General features: G+C 46.0%; 1 protein-coding gene across 1 annotated transcript in view; it reads left to right on the top strand.

Moving 5' to 3' along the window:
• The window catches only part of LOC135107892 (homeotic protein ultrabithorax-like), a 169,486-nt gene that overhangs the window by 119,258 nt on the left and 33,714 nt on the right, over nt 1-16,514 (top strand).

Genomic DNA, 16,514 nt, shown 5'->3' with positions numbered 1-16,514 from the left:
CCCACACACGTCTTTTCCTTCCACTCTCTCTCCCTCTGTCCCCCGCCATAGTCGTTACCACAACAGCCGACGCCAGCACTACCACCGCAGCCACCGCCACCGCCACCACCGCCACCGCCACCACGTTCACCATTTTGTCACCATAATTACCACAGTCATCACTAGCACACATAATACAGGTGCCATCACTATCACAACAACCACCAGTCATCACCATCACCACCACAGTTATTGACAGAACCACCATAGCTACCGCCAGATTTATTTTTTCGACATTTTTATTGCTATTACTAACCCTGTTATTAGCATTATTGACTCTACATCCATTTTTACTACTGCCACAACAACCATAACTAATATCATTACATCCACTGTTTACACAGAATTAACTAGATGCACGCCTCATTACCACTGCCACCACGATTGCCATCAATATAATCAACACTATAGCTACTGCAACCTCAAGCACCACCACCACCACCACCACCACCGCTATTTATAAACCCGTTGGACATCTCCGCACTTCCTTATCCACTCCCTCAGATCTCGGGCCAGACTCCGTTACAGACTTGTATCGTGCCATTGGACTGGTGCATTTAAGCTTGTTTTGTATCAGCAAACACTTCAAAATCCCTAATTAATTTGGTATTTCGTGTACCCGCGGATATTTTGGCGTGAACATATGGTGTCGAATAAGCGAGCGAGGTGGGTCACGTGTTTTATTTGACTATGTATAAATTTCACTGCTGGATTTGGTCACCGATCCGCCGCGCTCGTGGAGGCAGACAAGTAATAAGTGGACCATCATCTTTTTAAAAAATCGCAGAAGTATTTCAAAGCTGCTAACACTTCTAATGGGATGTGAAAGTGCCGGTGCTCGCCTAGATAAAAGTTGGATAGTGAGTGAAGCTTACGGCCGAAGATTGAGATTATGTCCAGAAGGTTAAAGTCAAACAAGGGAGAGGCGTCATTATTCAGTTAACATAATCACAATTGTTTGATACATCTTTCCCTCTACCTTCATATTTCACACACACACACACACACACACACACACACACACACACACACACACACACACACACACACACACACACACACACACACACACACACACACAGCATGAAGACAATGCTGGAAATATTACGGTTGTGTCCATAAATCCAGCCGGCCTATTAAAATTTCCTCGAATTGCGGCTTTATGGCAGATCCTGTCAACCGTATTTATATATTTCCGCCTGAAAAATAATTATACAAATTTCAAAATAGAGTTGAGCGCGTAATTACCGGAGCAAAATTATAACGCACGACTGTTGCTCATGACTGTGACGCACGGTTGACTGGATAGGGAGAGAGAGAGAGAGAGAGAGAGAGAGAGAGAGAGAGAGAGAGAGAGAGAGAGAGAGAGAGAGAGAGAGAGAGAGAGAGAGAGAGAGAGAGAGAGAGAGAGAGAGAGAGAGAGAGAGAGAGAACAGTTATGTAACGTGTAGGTGAGGGGTAGTAGAATCTTTGTGGTTTATCAAGACCGCAAGGCATCCATGACCAGCTGGCCTCGGGAGAGAGCAATGCTGCATGTAACGCTCGGTTCAAATTCAATAGTAAAAGATAACTGTGAGAGCTGCGTGGTGGTGTGATGAGGGAAATTGGCTCGGTGGAGGGTGACGAGTGTGGCGTGAGCTGCCTACTGATGCTGGAAGAGGTGCTTGTGCAAGGCGTGGCGATCGTGCTGTGCGTTAATAATGACGGGGGTTGATAGTGATGAGGACGATAAGAGGAAAGATTATGATGATGAGAAGAATGATTGATGATGATTATGATGACGATGAGAAGGATGAGAGGAGGAGGAGTACGTGGTGTGACGGAGGACGAGGACAAGGACTAAGATGTGTAAAAAACCACACCCACATTCTGCTACTACCACTACTACTACTACTACTACTACTACTACTACTACAAACTAGCACTCGCAACCAGACATTATGGGGTTGTTGATTCTCATTGCCAACAAAGCGTCACAACACCAAACAAGATGCAACTTATTAAAATCCACGTGAGAAAAAGATAAACATCAAAGCCATTTCTTTTCCTCCCTTCGAGCACTTGTCTTCGTTGTGCGTCACGCAGTTCACGTAAATGCGTAGTTACTTCATGTTCCGCGCCAACACAAACCCCCCATCCCTGCGGTCCCCCCCATCCGCCCTCCAGGAAGGTAGACGGCGGGGTGCTTACTTCTTTTCTCTCGTTCGGCCGCGTGATGTATATTCTGCCGCGACACATTCAGCAGTTACACCTGAAGATTTAGGGAGACAAGCAGGTGCGTGTGTGTGTGTGTGTGTGTGTGTGTGTGTATGTCGGGGAAGAGTAGATGAGAGGCTATTTTTTTTTTTTTTTCATGAATAAGTACGTGTGAGGAATATGACGTGATAAAGATTTATGAGGAGAAGTATATGAGGGAAGTGAAAAATGGCCGAGTCACTGGGCTGGGAAGCCTTTCAATCGATAACCATCTCCTCGTGGCTACTAACACAACTCACACCTCGGTGGCGACGCAACTGTGGCGTCATACTCGTACATTGGAATTCCACTTGCTGCCTCCCACGGCTACTCATCCTCTCCACGAATTTTTTTTTCTAAGAGAATTTCAATAATGCTGACCTTAATGCCTTTCCCTCCCTTCCCCCTTGCTCCCTTCCTCTGGAGATGCTGATTCAACTGATCGATATCCATTTAACTCATGCTAATTAAGCTGGCTCACTTGAGAGGCAAGACGCGCCCGTGAAATGAATGTTCCAGGGCTCTTCTGCCTAAATTAACTATTTCCAGGACCTTTGGAAGAGGAGAAGGACGAGGAGCGGGGCGGCGGCGGTGTGGGAGTGGTGGTGGAGCAGGTGGGAGGGAACAAGGAGGGAGAACGGGTGGAGTCATTCACTTGAGCTTCTTTTGTTTTCGTGAGCCTCTCTCGTCGCGCCACCTGGAACACGGGCTGATGGCAAAAACACTGCTGCCGGAAACGAGAATACACGGAAACTACCTCACGTGGAAATAAACCAAAAATGGAGTTGGCAGTCAGTGGGTCGTGATGGAGGGCCTGTCAGGGAGGTTGCCGCTGCTAGTGGTGGAGGTGCTGGTGGTGGGGATGGTATGGTGGAGGGCAGTGGGAGACGGAAGGAGAGAGAGGGGTTAGGGGGGAAGGACCGGCTGTCTAAAGGAAGAGTGGGTGAGGTCGACTGGGTGGAGGAGGCAGAGGGTGTGGGTGGGATCAGGAGGAGGAGGAGGAGAAGGAGGAGGAAGGGGAAGACACGCGTGGTGTGAGGTAGAAGGGTTAGGGTGTGGGGAGGAATGGGTGTATGGAGGCGTCGTAGGGGTGGAAGGGGAAGGTAGGGGAGGATTATGGGCGTGTGTGGCTCACGGTGGTGGAGAGGTCATGTTGCGGTTGTTGCACCTTCACCGCCTGCACGGATGATGGCATTCTGAAGAGGCTACTGGAGGCTCCCTTGTTGCTGCCGCGTCTCTCCCGGAAGGGGCGTGGGAGCATAGGCTGGGAAAAATGAGGCACACATACGTAGGTAGGCAAAATGGAGGAAAAGTAGAGGGTTTGAAGAAAGGGTAGTTATGTAGGTAAGTAGTGAAGGGATGTAAGCAACTCTCTCCCTTGCTAGTAAGTGGTGTCGAGAAGCCATGTGTGTGGCGAAGTAGACTGGTGTTGGCAGTGGTGGTGGGGATAGAGGGGTCTGCTCCTGCGTCACCCTGGCTGGCCTTCGCTGGGGAGCAGAGCAACAACATGTGGCAGGAGACGCGGTGCACATATACTATTACATCCATTGCTTCTCCATGCCTTGCAGCTCCTCACGTCCGCGGCGCTGCTGGGAGCGTTTAGTTCCTCCCTCCGTTACGTTGTACTACTTGTATTATTGTTTCGTGTATCATATGATTTTTTGGAGGCAAATATAGTTGCTCTCCAGTCGAGCACGTAAGTGAAGATGAGGGCAAATTAGCGTGAAGCCATATTGCCTCACATCTAATTCACTTTAATATATGTGAGAAGACTCAATACAACAGTAAATTATCAAGAAGAAAAAAAGGTCACAGGTAAATCTTTCACTAGGACGCGACCTCAACCTGTGTGTGTATGGCTGCCGCCCTCGCTATCCATCACCCTCAGGGACAGCGGGGAGAAGCTGTTTCTTATATCGAATGGCAGTGGTCGAGGCGTCTGTTTGGGGGATTTATTGTGCATATGGTTATGGTGCGTGCTTAGTTAGGGTCCAGAGCGGCTCGCGGTGAGGGTGGGAGGCGGGGCTGAGGAACTTGACTGTTGGCTCTATCCTTCCTCCGTCAGGGTAATTAGGATTCCCCTGACAGCGTGGGGGTAAAACGCGGCGTGATCGATGGTGGCTAAAACACTGCCTTCCAAGATCTGTAAATCACCTTTCTCGCCCTGTTGATGAGGGAGATTTTGTGTACGTCTTTCTCTCTCTCTCTCTCTCTCTCTCTCTCTCTCTCTCTCTCTCTCTCCTCTCTCTCTCTCTCTCTCCTCTCTCTCTCTCTCTCTCTCTCTCTCTCTCTCTCTCTCTCTCTCTCTTATACCTTACAACACTTATGGCATTGATTGTTCACCATTTCCTCTCTCTATGCTCTTTCTTTCACCTTACAGCTTTCCCTCCTTACTTACTTCCCACCTTGAGCCACACATGCTCAGTACACGTCTCGGGGCACCTCCACCTACTTCACCTCTATATTAGGCTCGCACTCCAACCCGGAAGAGACGTCCCAGAACTATTACATACTCTGATTCTTGTTTTCATAATACTTGTCTTGAATATAGGTGGAGAAAAAAAAGGAGGAGGCTGCGGTGGAGGACAAAAAAATAAAGTATGAAGATCAAAGGATGAGGAAGAGGAAGAATTTTGAGAGGATCATAAATGGGAAGGAAAGAAAAGAGGAGAGAAGTAAACGACAAAGATGAATGAGGAAAGAAAAAAAAAGGCGTATAAAGAGAAGAGATAATGTATAAAGGAAGAAGAGAGAGGGGGACTTGCCTCACGTTCTCATCTTCTCTTGGTGAGGAAATGAAGCAGTTGAGTGTGATGACGTACTTACAAAGATGACAGGGAAATTATCGTGTGTGTGTGTATGTGTGTGTGTGTTCTTCTGCATAATGTGATCACAAGAATATAAACCAGGAAATGAGACGAAATTTACCTCTCTGATCTTAAACCCTTTCCTTCCTCAAAGAAAAATGGAGAGAGAGAGAGAAAAAAACACGATAAACTCAAACACTTACCAGGAAACGTTAACCAAGAAGTAAATATAAGAGCGCGGCTTTCTCACGGCGATGAAAATGTAGAAGGCAGGTGAGAGAAAAGTGATAAGAATGCAGACATGGGAGGCTCAGCTCGTCTGACTGGCGGGGACACGTGGGGCACTCTCCGATGGCGTGATAGGGGAGGAGGTGGTGGCCTTGTGCTCGTGGGTGGCGTCTTGTATTTATATCGTGCACGACCAGCTCATTCCTGCCTGCTTGTCTACTCTCGTCCTCGCCGGGTGGGAACAAGAAGCGGGACAAATAATAAGGGATAAATATATACCTCCTCTAGATGCTGATGCTGATAAGGCCTGCATTCTCTCTCTCTCTCTCTCTCTCTCTCTCTCTCTCTCTCTCTCTCTCTCTCTCTCTCTCTCTCTCTCTCTCTCTCTCTCTCTCTCTCTCTCTCTCGTTGTGACATAATGCTATATATTCATCCCTGTCTTATCTTTCTTATCGGTTATCAGTCCTGGAGTGATTTACGGTGCTGGAACGTCAGTCTGAATCTTTATCACAAAGTTGGCCTTTGCTTATTTATATCTTATTGTCCCCCCACCGTGATATCAAGAGAAGGGTAAAAACTTTGTAGTTTGAAAATCGCTGAGAGAAAAAGGGATTTGATAAAGTAAAGTGCTGCGGTTTTAATGAGCAGGCAGATCATGTGAAATGTGTTGGCATAAGTAAATTAAGTGATGCAAATCGGTGTTTCTTGTGCCTTGTGTTTAGATTTCTCGACATGTTATGAGAAGAATTACATGTTGTGAGCGGGATATCTTGAGTGGCCGCGTTGACAAACAGGCAACAGTAGTTATTATTCATATCATGTCACTGCCTAGCATCTTCTTATATTCCTCCCTCCCTCTCCTCTCCTTCCCTCCCCTTGCCTCTTTTTCTGCCTCTCCTCTCCTCTCATCTACCATCAGACATCGCTTTTCTCCTACTCTCCCTCACCCCATAAGACAATTTCCCTCTCATTCTCTGCACAACTCCTGTTTCTCCACCCCTCTCGTCCCCTGCTACTCTGCTACCCCCTGCCTTCCCCTAACACCTCCGTACTCTTGGTATTCCCCGCCGCATCCCCACCCAGGACGTCCCCTACTGATGCTCTCAGCCCCGCCAGTAGTGTCCTCCCACCACCCCCTCCGGCACTCCGCTGCGACGCCCTACCTTCGAGCCTCGGGCAAAACGCATCTGTACCGATCTCTTTCATAAAAATAAAAAGTCGCAAACACATCCATTCCGGCAAGTGAAAGCTCTCCGGAATCTTTTCCTTCAGGGCAAACACAGGAAATATCGGATTATAAATTTTCGCCGCGACGGAGAGTGGGCAGGTGGGGGTTGGGCGCCTCGAGTCGAAGTGGCATAGACGTCGCCTGAAGAAGTCCTCACTTAGGCATTCTCAACCTCGATGTTCCCCTTGCGGACGCCTCGCACATCTTGACTCCTCGCTCAGGTGCTCGTGTGGATCTTTTTTTGTCACAAATTTTGAAGGGTCCTCAGAGTGTCTCTTTTATTCAAGCTCATGATATACCTTACTCTGAGAGGCTATCGCGATGTCTTACATGATGGTTTTTATTCCCTGCGATGGATATTTCAAGATAGAATTATAATACCTCTTTTGCTTATTAAGTTTCATCGACGCTTAGAGTCTTACTTTCCTCCTACGTTATCCTGTAGTGAAAGACTGTCATTTATGGAGAGATAGTTGAGGCTTTTGTGTTCTTCCTTCCATTCTTCTCCTGCTTCGTCTTCCTTATCTTATACGTATACATTATGTGACAAGTGAAAAGGCGACGTATAACGACGCTGAAAGGGCCCTTCATCACGTAAAGTCCTCTTGGTTACCGAGGGAGTAGGCCCAAGGAGAAGAAACGGGAAAGACAGAAAGAAATATTCCGTGGTGAAAGGAAAAAGGAAGAGGGCGTGATGGATCGTTAGGGGTTGGAGGGACAGAACGAGGGGAGACTTGGCTTGAGGAGGGAAAAGAAAAAAATATATATAGAGATGGTGAACGGTAGCTTGGCAAGGAAAAGAAGATGGGGGAGGTGTAAATAGGAAGAGCCACCATTATCAGTGGGGGAGGCCATGGAAGAACAGGGAGAAAGAGAGGGAATGGGGGAGATGGGGGAGAGTTTGGCATACAGGAAGAGACGGGGAGTTCCAGAAGGGATCTCCTGGAGGGGAGAAGAACAAGGCTTATACAAGAGGGTGGGAGAATTCCAGGAAGGAGGGTAAGAGAGGAAGGGGGAGGGGTTAGTGGGGGTTTGATGTGGGGGGTCGCCAGGAGGTCTATGATTTGGTGACCGCTGATGGTCGATGGTCCAAGGGAGGCGAGGGCATTGGGGACGCCGACGCGCGCTCACACACACACACACACACACACACACACACACACACACACACACACACACACACACACACACACACACACACACACACACACACACACACACACACACACAAAGTCCCATCTAAGTGATATTTCCTTCAAAATCATCGGCGGTCATTGACGGGAAATATCGTGGTTTCCGTCTTTTCTTTATCTAGGGAAGTGTCTCGCCGATGGCTTAAAAGAGCTGTCGTTTCGTTGTTTTCAATGTCTTGGGCACCGTTACGAGTAGCGTCCTTGTTTTACACGTGTAAATGCTGCGTGCTTAGCTTACCACCTCTACCTGCACGGTGAGTTAGCATGCTGTGAGGCAGGATTGGTGGCTGCATCATCGCGTCTCTCGTCGGATGAAGGATCGCGGCAAGGGCGGCGCAGCATGAGCGTTGGTCAATGTCAGGGTTGTGCGTGTGTGCGCCCGGCTGTATGAAGCGTGCAGTCACTAATATCATGGTTGAGTTGACGCCCCACGTGACCCTGAGCACCATTCGTTCATGAAAAAGAGGTTTGATAGCTGGAAGTAATGTATATGGCGGCACAATATCACGCAGCCTCTACTGTGGCAGATGCAGTTCGGACGATATATCAAGAGCGAAGATGGTCTCTCATGGATCCACCTTCCTTACCCGTTACGGTCGAAATTGCTGTTACTGTTACACGCGTTGCTCAACCGTACCACATGTCAGGGATGTCACTGTCCCGCCTCGCCGCTTTCAGTCTTGGGAATATGGGAGTCATACTCATAGTAGTAAACCCCGAAGGCACTTGGGTCGGTTTCCTCTATCCCAGCGGCTCCTGGCTTGTATCATCGTCAAGTGCTGAATGCTATCGTATCCTGGGTTTTCAATAGCTTTCGCGGGTAGAGGTTGCAATCCCTTGCTTGTATATGCAAATGATGAGGCAACAGTTGTAGTCCGTGGCTGCGGCTGGAGTGGAGTGGCTGGAGAAAAGCGAGTGGGGAGAAGAGAAGGAGGCAGTCAAGGAGGAGATGGAGGAAGAGGAGGAAGATAAGTACCGTCTACATTTAGCTTACGTGAACTGATGAGATAAATATACATGTTCAGAAACTTAATCAATACTTTGAGAGGCAATTTTATTAACGAACCAGAACTAAATATATAGACAAAAAAATGGATATCAAGTCTTCAATACATCTTGTGTAAATAAGATGATATAACAAAATAGTGATAAAAAGAAAATATTTAAAGAAAGAGGGAGGAAGTGAAGGAAGAAAGGCATGAAGAAAGTTGGGAAAACAAGTCAGAGGGGAAGGAGGTTAAGGAAACCATGGACATTAGCGACATAGTTAAGTCAGGCCGCGAGCCGGTCATGCCAGTCTAGGCAGTTAATAGACAACAGAGTGACAGAAAGACCGCAACAGAGGGGAGCACTGGGAGAAAGAGACAGGAAAGGTCTTGCCAAACATATGAGGAGCCTTGAACAAATAAACATTTCATTTGTTCGGAAGTCAAGGATGTGTTTTACGTTCAGTGACAAGCGCAACTGTTGCTAAATAAGAGCTAACAAGGAAAGTCTATTCAAACATCCTATTATTAAGAACACTCAACCTTTGTGCAAGGAGGAAAAAAGACAGCCCGTAAAAAAAAAAAGGATAAAGAAAAAGCTGCAGTTGTATGTATTCATATTTCCCAGAAGAGAATTTTCCTCCAAAACATTCTGCAGATTGCAAGCAAAATATTAAAACACAAAGAGAAAAGAAAATATTAAGCGGAAAAATTCTTGCGTCAGTTTTGGAATTTCATGAGGTGACCGGCGTGAAGCCCCTGTCTGGCTGGTGCTGCTGCGGCGGGAGGAGCCAAGAAACGGCAGCGGGAAGACCAGTGACTAGCGAAAGGAAAGAAGAGAAGGAAAGGGAAAAGAGGAAGTGACGGGTGGGAGGGGAGATGGCGCTGCCGGAGTCTCCACAGTTTAAACCAAAAATGGAACGTGGGGGGAAAAAATAAGAGAAAATATAACTGAGGGTAGGACAGTGTTATTACTCTCGGAGGACACGAGGCTGAGGAGGCCGGGCGGTGAGCAAGATGTATTGGTGGCAGTAGGCGGGGCGCAGGGCAGGGCTGGGGCGTGGGGACTGGGAGAGGAGGGAGACGACAGCTTCGGTATTACACACACACACACACACACACACACACACACACACACACACACACACACACACACACACACACACACACACATACACATATAAACACACACTAGTTAATATTTACGTGCCTATAACAGCATCGTCAGCATCATTGTTTCACACTGAGGTACACTTAGGAGATAGAAAGGACTATATACCATGAAAAAGAAAAAGTATATTGTTTTCTTCTGTTTTTTTTTCCGGAAATTCTTGGACCACTCTGTTTTTTTAAGGTTATACTTTTCCTCTTCCTACGGTTTTCCTTTCTATTTATCTGTTTGTATCTCATTTTTCTATCGCGAAAAATATTTCTCTCTCTCTCTCTCTCTCTCTCTCTCTCTCTCTCTCTCTCTCTCTCTCTCTCTCTCTCTCTCTCTCTCTCTCTCTCTCTCTCCCCCTCCCTCCCCACCCCTCCCTCACTCCATCCCGTTTTCTCCTCCGCTCTTCTCGCGGCGCAAGTCCCTCCTAAGTTATTTATCGTCCTCAAGCGCTCTTTCCTGACGACAGAAAGTTGTTCCAGCTGAGACCGTGTATGTATTCTAAGGTCCTGAGTGGCGTGTTACTGCCTAGATCCCTACATTTGGGTAAGATCTTTCGTCCCTCCTGCCTCCTCGTTCCTTTCACTCCCCAACCTACAGACACACACACACTCTCTCTCTCTCTCTCTCTCTCTCTCTCTCTCTCTCTCTCTCTCTCTCTCTCTCTCTCTCTCTCTCTCTCTCTCTCATTCCCTCCCTCCATTTATCGTAGCATCCTGTGTTCTCCCTCCTCCCATCCCTCATCCTTTCCTAACTAACACCGTAGGCCAAAGGGAGCATACCAAATGAAGGGGGGACAACGGGGGCCGCCTCTCAGATGCGCGCATATCCCCACAGCCATCAATAACGCGATTTAATAACAGTATCAAGGCGCAGACGCAGGCACATACTGGATGACGACCAACACGCCACACTCTGATGTAGCTGAGAGAGCGATTAAGTATGGAAATGAGTCTCTTATATGTGTGTGTGTATGTGTGTGTGTGTGTGTGTGTGTGTGTGTGTGTGTGTGTATGTATGTATGTATGTAGTTCTTGTTTTTTATATTCCCTTTATTCTGGTACTTAAGAAACTAATAATGGAGTGCTTAATTGTTTATATACTCTATGAAGTACACACACACACACACACACACACACACAGGTTAGTCTTTCTCTGAGATTACTTCTGAAATGTTGGGAGCTGAGGGGATTTTTTGTTATGAAAGGCGTTTATTGAGTAGAATAATCCATATTAGGCGATTTTTCTCCCGAGATGCTCCCGTGGACGAGCTCCGACTGGCCTCTCGTTATTTAATGGAAGGAGAATGATGCTTCGAAACCTCCTTTTATCTCCTCACAGATTTATTTTTATCTGTTTGAAAAAAAAATAAAAATACTGCTGGCTCAGGGTTAAAAAATCAGGGATGACATAGATAGATAGATAGAGAGAGAGAGAGAGAGAGAGAGAGAGAGGAGAGAGAGATGAGAGAGAGAGAGAAGAGAGAGAGAGAGAGAGAGAGAGAGAGAGAGAGAGAGAGAGAGAGACCTACATATGTACAGACCCACAGACAGATTTCGTTGCCTCCATTTTCGCCTCAATAGAAGGAAGGAAGAGAAACTTTTTTTTTTAATATATATTACGTATTGTTCTTTTGTTTATTTATCTATTGTTTGTTGGTGAGCATAGTAAGTGTCCTAACTCTTGTTTCTTTTCTCTTTGCAGGTACGCATGCGAGTCTTAATAAGTAACTTGGGCAGATAGTTTGTGAGTATGTATTATGTGTGATGTGTGTGCTCCAGTCAGGGTGCAGGCGGTGTGTAAGTAATTGCATGTGGTTATTTTAATATGCATGTAATTCTTCTACTATATAGGTCAGTTATATGTGTGTGTATGTGTGTGTGTGTGTGTGTGTGTGTGTGCTTGCTGATTTACTTGCATGCGTGTACGGGTATTTATCTCTATTCTTTATGTTTCCAATCAGTCGCTCAATCCAGTAAGTGGCCGGGCCCTTAAGGGGAGGAGTTTTCCCTGGCCCACTAAAACAGGCCCTGTCGAAGGCCCCCCCATTACTGGCAATATATAGGCCTACTGGAAAATGCACGAATCTCTTTTCTTTCCATCCCCTTTTCTTCACCATCCTCCTCTCCATCTTCAGCCTCTTCTACCCTCTTTATTATTCTTCCCTTTGTTTACGTATCATTCATTTATCTTTATTTTCACAGTTATGGCTTGTTTTCCATCACATAATTCTGGTTGTCTTTCTGTTCTATTCCTTTTCATTCGTTTATTTGTTTGTCTTTATCTTTGTTTATCCGTCTAAGCTCTAGTTGCGTCTCTCTCTCTCTCTCTCTCTCTCTCTCTCTCTCTCTCTCTCTCTCTCTCTCTCTCTCTCTCTCTCTCTCTCTCTCTCTCTCTCTCTCTCTCTCTCTCTCTCTCTCTCTCTCTCTCTCTCTCTCTCTCTCTCTCTCTCTCTCTCCCATCTTTACGTCCGGAGGGTTGAGTTAGTTAAGATTTATGCGAAGTAGGAAAACTTGACGGGTGTTTCTGAGACGTCATTACAACTCCCATTAATGCACAGTTATTTATGAATTTACTTACGCTTATCTTACTCTCATATATCTTACAGTTTGATAGGGTTTTTATCCATCCATCTGTTTATTTCTTTGGAGTTCTCATGTCTTCTTTTTTTTCTTAAATTTGATTCCTTTTTATCCTCTTCATTTTTTTTTTCGTTTGATTCTCCTATTCCTCATTCATACTGATAAGAAGTAGAGGGAGAGAGACAGAGAGGCGGAGAGAGTAAAGGAAGGAGCAAAGATGGAAGGAAGATGGGAAGAAGGAGAAAGCCGCATGTCTCAAACGCTTTAATCTATCACTTTCAAGGTAATGCTGAAAAATGAGGATGCGGAAAGAGAATAGGAGGAGAGCGAGGACTAGAGAAAGGAGGAGAAAGAGGAGAATGAAGGAAGAGGAGAGAAAAAAAATTAAGAAACGAGAACAAGGACAAGGGAGAGTAGGAGGATAAAAAATAAGAATGAGGAAGAGGAGGGAAAGAGGCTGGCTCCTTTTCTTATAAAGTTTATTCATTCCTGGCTGCTGTGATGGAGACTGCCTTTCCTGTAGGCCTCCCGATGCCCGACTTCCCCTCTTCCTTTGTAGCCATTCCCTTCCTCATCTCCTTCGTCAACATCCCAACTTTTGACATTTTTCCATATTTTTTTTCTGTTTTTGTAAGTCCCTCACCGTCAGATTTATTTTTTTCCTATTGCTTGGTAATGATGCAACAATAGCGAACAATAGTGGTAGTTGTTATGGTATAGAAGTATATATATATTATCTGTAGGTACTCTCTCTCTCTCTCTCTCTCTCTCTCTCTCTCTCTCTCTCTCTGCGCCCCTCACCCAGAAGCTCCTCCATCATCTGCCACACGTAATATTATCGTATCGTGAGGGATGGCGCCCCCCAATTGTTCTGCTGAAGGGCCTCGGGCGGTATATCAGGCTCCTGGTGGCATATATTTATTGGATCCTCAAGTATGTGTAGGTAGGCTTGGATGTCCCCTCTTCTTCGCTCCTCTCCCTCCTCCTCCTCCTCCTCCTCCTCCTCCTCCTCCTCCTCCTCCTCCTCCTCCTCCTCCTCTTCGTCCTCCTCTTCTTCTTCCTGTCTCTGCTTCTTGTCATGTTGATGTTGTTGTTGTTGTTGTTGTTGTTGCTGATGTTGTTTTTGTTGTTGTTGTTGTTGTTGTTGTTGCTGTCGTTGTTGTTATTATTATTATTATTAGTCTTACTACTACTACTACTACTACTACAACTACTATTACTACTACTACTACTACTACTACTACTACTACTATTACTACTACTACTATCATTATATTATTGGCGTATCCTCCTGTTCTAAAAACGAAAACGCTAAAGAAACTGAATGTTAAGTATCTTCCCTTGTTTTATTTCTTGTTTACACACGAAATTTAACTTACCCTTTGTAAAGAAATTAAGAAAGAAAACTAAATGGGAGCGATCATCTTTTCACTTCTTCAGTTTCTTTTTGGTGGATTTTCTTTTCTCAGAGCTCTAATGAAAACAATTATTTCCTTTTAACACTCACTCTCAAACTTCTTTTTCTCTTCCTCCTTCTCCTCAACGTCCTTCCCTCGCTCTTTCTTTCTCCCATTCTTCTTTTCACCCTCTATTTCTCTCCTCCATGACCCTCGCTGTCACCCTCCCGCACGCGCTTCTCTCCCTTCTTCCCCTTCGTTCTCCTCCCTCTTTCCTCCCTCCATCCCGCCACTCACCCATCCCTTACTCCCTCCTTCCTTCTTTTCCTCCCTCTCTCCTTCCCTCCCTCCCTCTCCTCAGCGGGCCGTCACTCGTGTACACAAGATGGCTTCGATTTAGTAAAGAGATGGAGGAAGATCATGCTAGGGGCGCCCTTTTAACATTTATAGACGTCTCCAAGGAAGAAATATGAAAGCGAACGTTGAGGAAAAGGGAGGGAGAAGAATATAGAAAAAAAAGGGGGAAGGAAAGATTGATGTGAGGTTACGAAGATCAAGAAATGCGATAAATATAAGAGGAGGGTGACTATCATGATAAAAATCTTAGTTTAGAAAAGGTTATGCATATGAAGGCTAGGCGATAAGAAGCAGGACGTGAGGAATCTGGATAAGGAATGTGATAAGGAAGCGACAGCAGGGCAGGGATAGACACGAGCGCATTGAACACTTGGGGCTGAAAATTTCACGGTGCTTCGTCGTCTCTTCTCCGGGAGGCTTATTTCCCAGTGTGTTGTGATGGGTTGTGGATGATGATTTTATGTCCCCTTTAAGCAATGAGGTTTTAGGGGGAAAGCTTTCTGAGGGCCCGTAAGGGAGAAAGGATGGGATGAGGGAGGGGAGGGAGGAGAGGACGATGATTACGATTGACAGGATTGAGGAGGAGAAAGATGAGGAGGGAAAAAATGACGTATTAAAGGCTCGAAAATTTATCATCAATTGGTATTTAGAGAAAAATGTGTAGATGAAGAAAAATTAACAGCATGTTCTATTAAAAGGAACAAGTGCGTTGCGGGTCACGTCAGTACATTAGGGATCATTGATGAGAGAGAGAGAGAGAGAGAGAGAGAGAGAGAGAGAGAGAGAGAGAGAGAGAGAGAGAGAGAGAGAGAGAGAGAGAGAGAGAGACTGAGAGACTGAGTGAAGGAGGGAGGGAGCCAGCGAGTGAGTTAGAGCCTGGCTAGGGAAGAGGGTAGGCAAGGAGAAGGCAGAAGGGGGGGTGAAGGGGAGCGAAGGCTTTTGTTCAAATATCGCCGTCGACCACTTGGCAGCGGCACAAGATGGAGGGAGGTGGAGAGAGAGAGAGAGAGAGAGAGGAGAGAGAGAGAGAGAGAGAGAGAGAGAGAGAGAGAGAGAGAGAGAGAGAGAGAGAGAGGTGGAGGAAAGGGAGAGAGGAGGAGGGGAGGAGTCCAATATATTGCCCCAGCCGAAGATTTATTTACAAATATACGAATCTACTGGGGGGTCCCGCCGCCCTCCTTTATTGGCACCGGCAATGAAGGAGGAAGGAGAAAAGTGTGTCCACGAGTGTGAGGAATACGAAGTGCCTCTGGACACCAAGGTCAGGAGTCGCTATGCTTAGTCACGCAAGCAGCAAAGACAAACATGACCCCGGGGATGATGGGAAAGAACAACTAAGCCACGTGCAGTAATAGAAAAAAAGAGAAGATAAACCTTATAAACAATAAGAAAAACACACGTACGTAATTCCAAAGAGAGTACGTGATGAGAAATATTAACACTCAACTTAATAATGGGAACAGAAAAAAGAGAAAGGGAGACGCAAGCCGTTTATATAAGAAGTTATGGGAGAAAAACGTGAAATATCATAACAGTATGAGAAAGGCTGTGAAGATCGTGGCTTGTCTCGCATCTTGATACGGCAACTCAGAGAGAGAGAGAGAGAGAGAGAGAGAGAGAGAGAGAGAGAGAGAGAGAGAGAGAGAGAGAGAGAGAGAGAGAGAGAGAGAGAGAGAGAGAATAGTAACTAAGAATAGATGCATAAATAAAGGGGTATATATCCACTCTAGACAGTACGTGGGCTAGGTAGGGGAGGAGGAGGAGCAAGAGGAGGTGGAGGAGGAGAAGGCGTCGTAACTCTTGGAGACGAGGAGCAAAAATGAGGCAATAACTAAAAGTATTAAGAAATGAAACATGACAAGTCGCTTCTAATCTCGCCTGAAATACGAGACTCCCGGGAGCGTCTAGACGAGAATGATATGAGTCTCAAACGCTGGACAGATGTGAACCGAATATAGTAATTGCTCAAACGTGGAAAGATGTTTTGTAGAAGATCCTATGTAACATTCTATCTCCTGCTGAATATATAGATCAACTTTTAACTTTTATTTTTTTTCCATTTTCATTTTTTTTTTTTTTTTTGTGTGATTTCCATTGTTTCTTCAGTTTTCTTTGTGCTCATTCTCCTCCGTCTCTGCCTCAAAGACCCGCCCACCTCCCACATCTATTCCTCCAGTTCTGCTCACCACAGCCTTTCCTCCCCTCATCCTCTCTTTCTCCTCCTCCTCTCCCAATTAGTTCATGTCATCTCCCTCCTTCTCCCGCCACCCTCCCCTTGTCTCCGTTCCAGTGCCTCTCCTTCT

The sequence above is a fragment of the Scylla paramamosain genome, chromosome 16 (genome assembly GCF_035594125.1).
Source record: "Scylla paramamosain isolate STU-SP2022 chromosome 16, ASM3559412v1, whole genome shotgun sequence".
In the NCBI taxonomy this organism is placed as follows: domain Eukaryota; kingdom Metazoa; phylum Arthropoda; class Malacostraca; order Decapoda; family Portunidae; genus Scylla; species Scylla paramamosain.
This window is presented reverse-complemented; position numbering and strand designations above follow the sequence as displayed.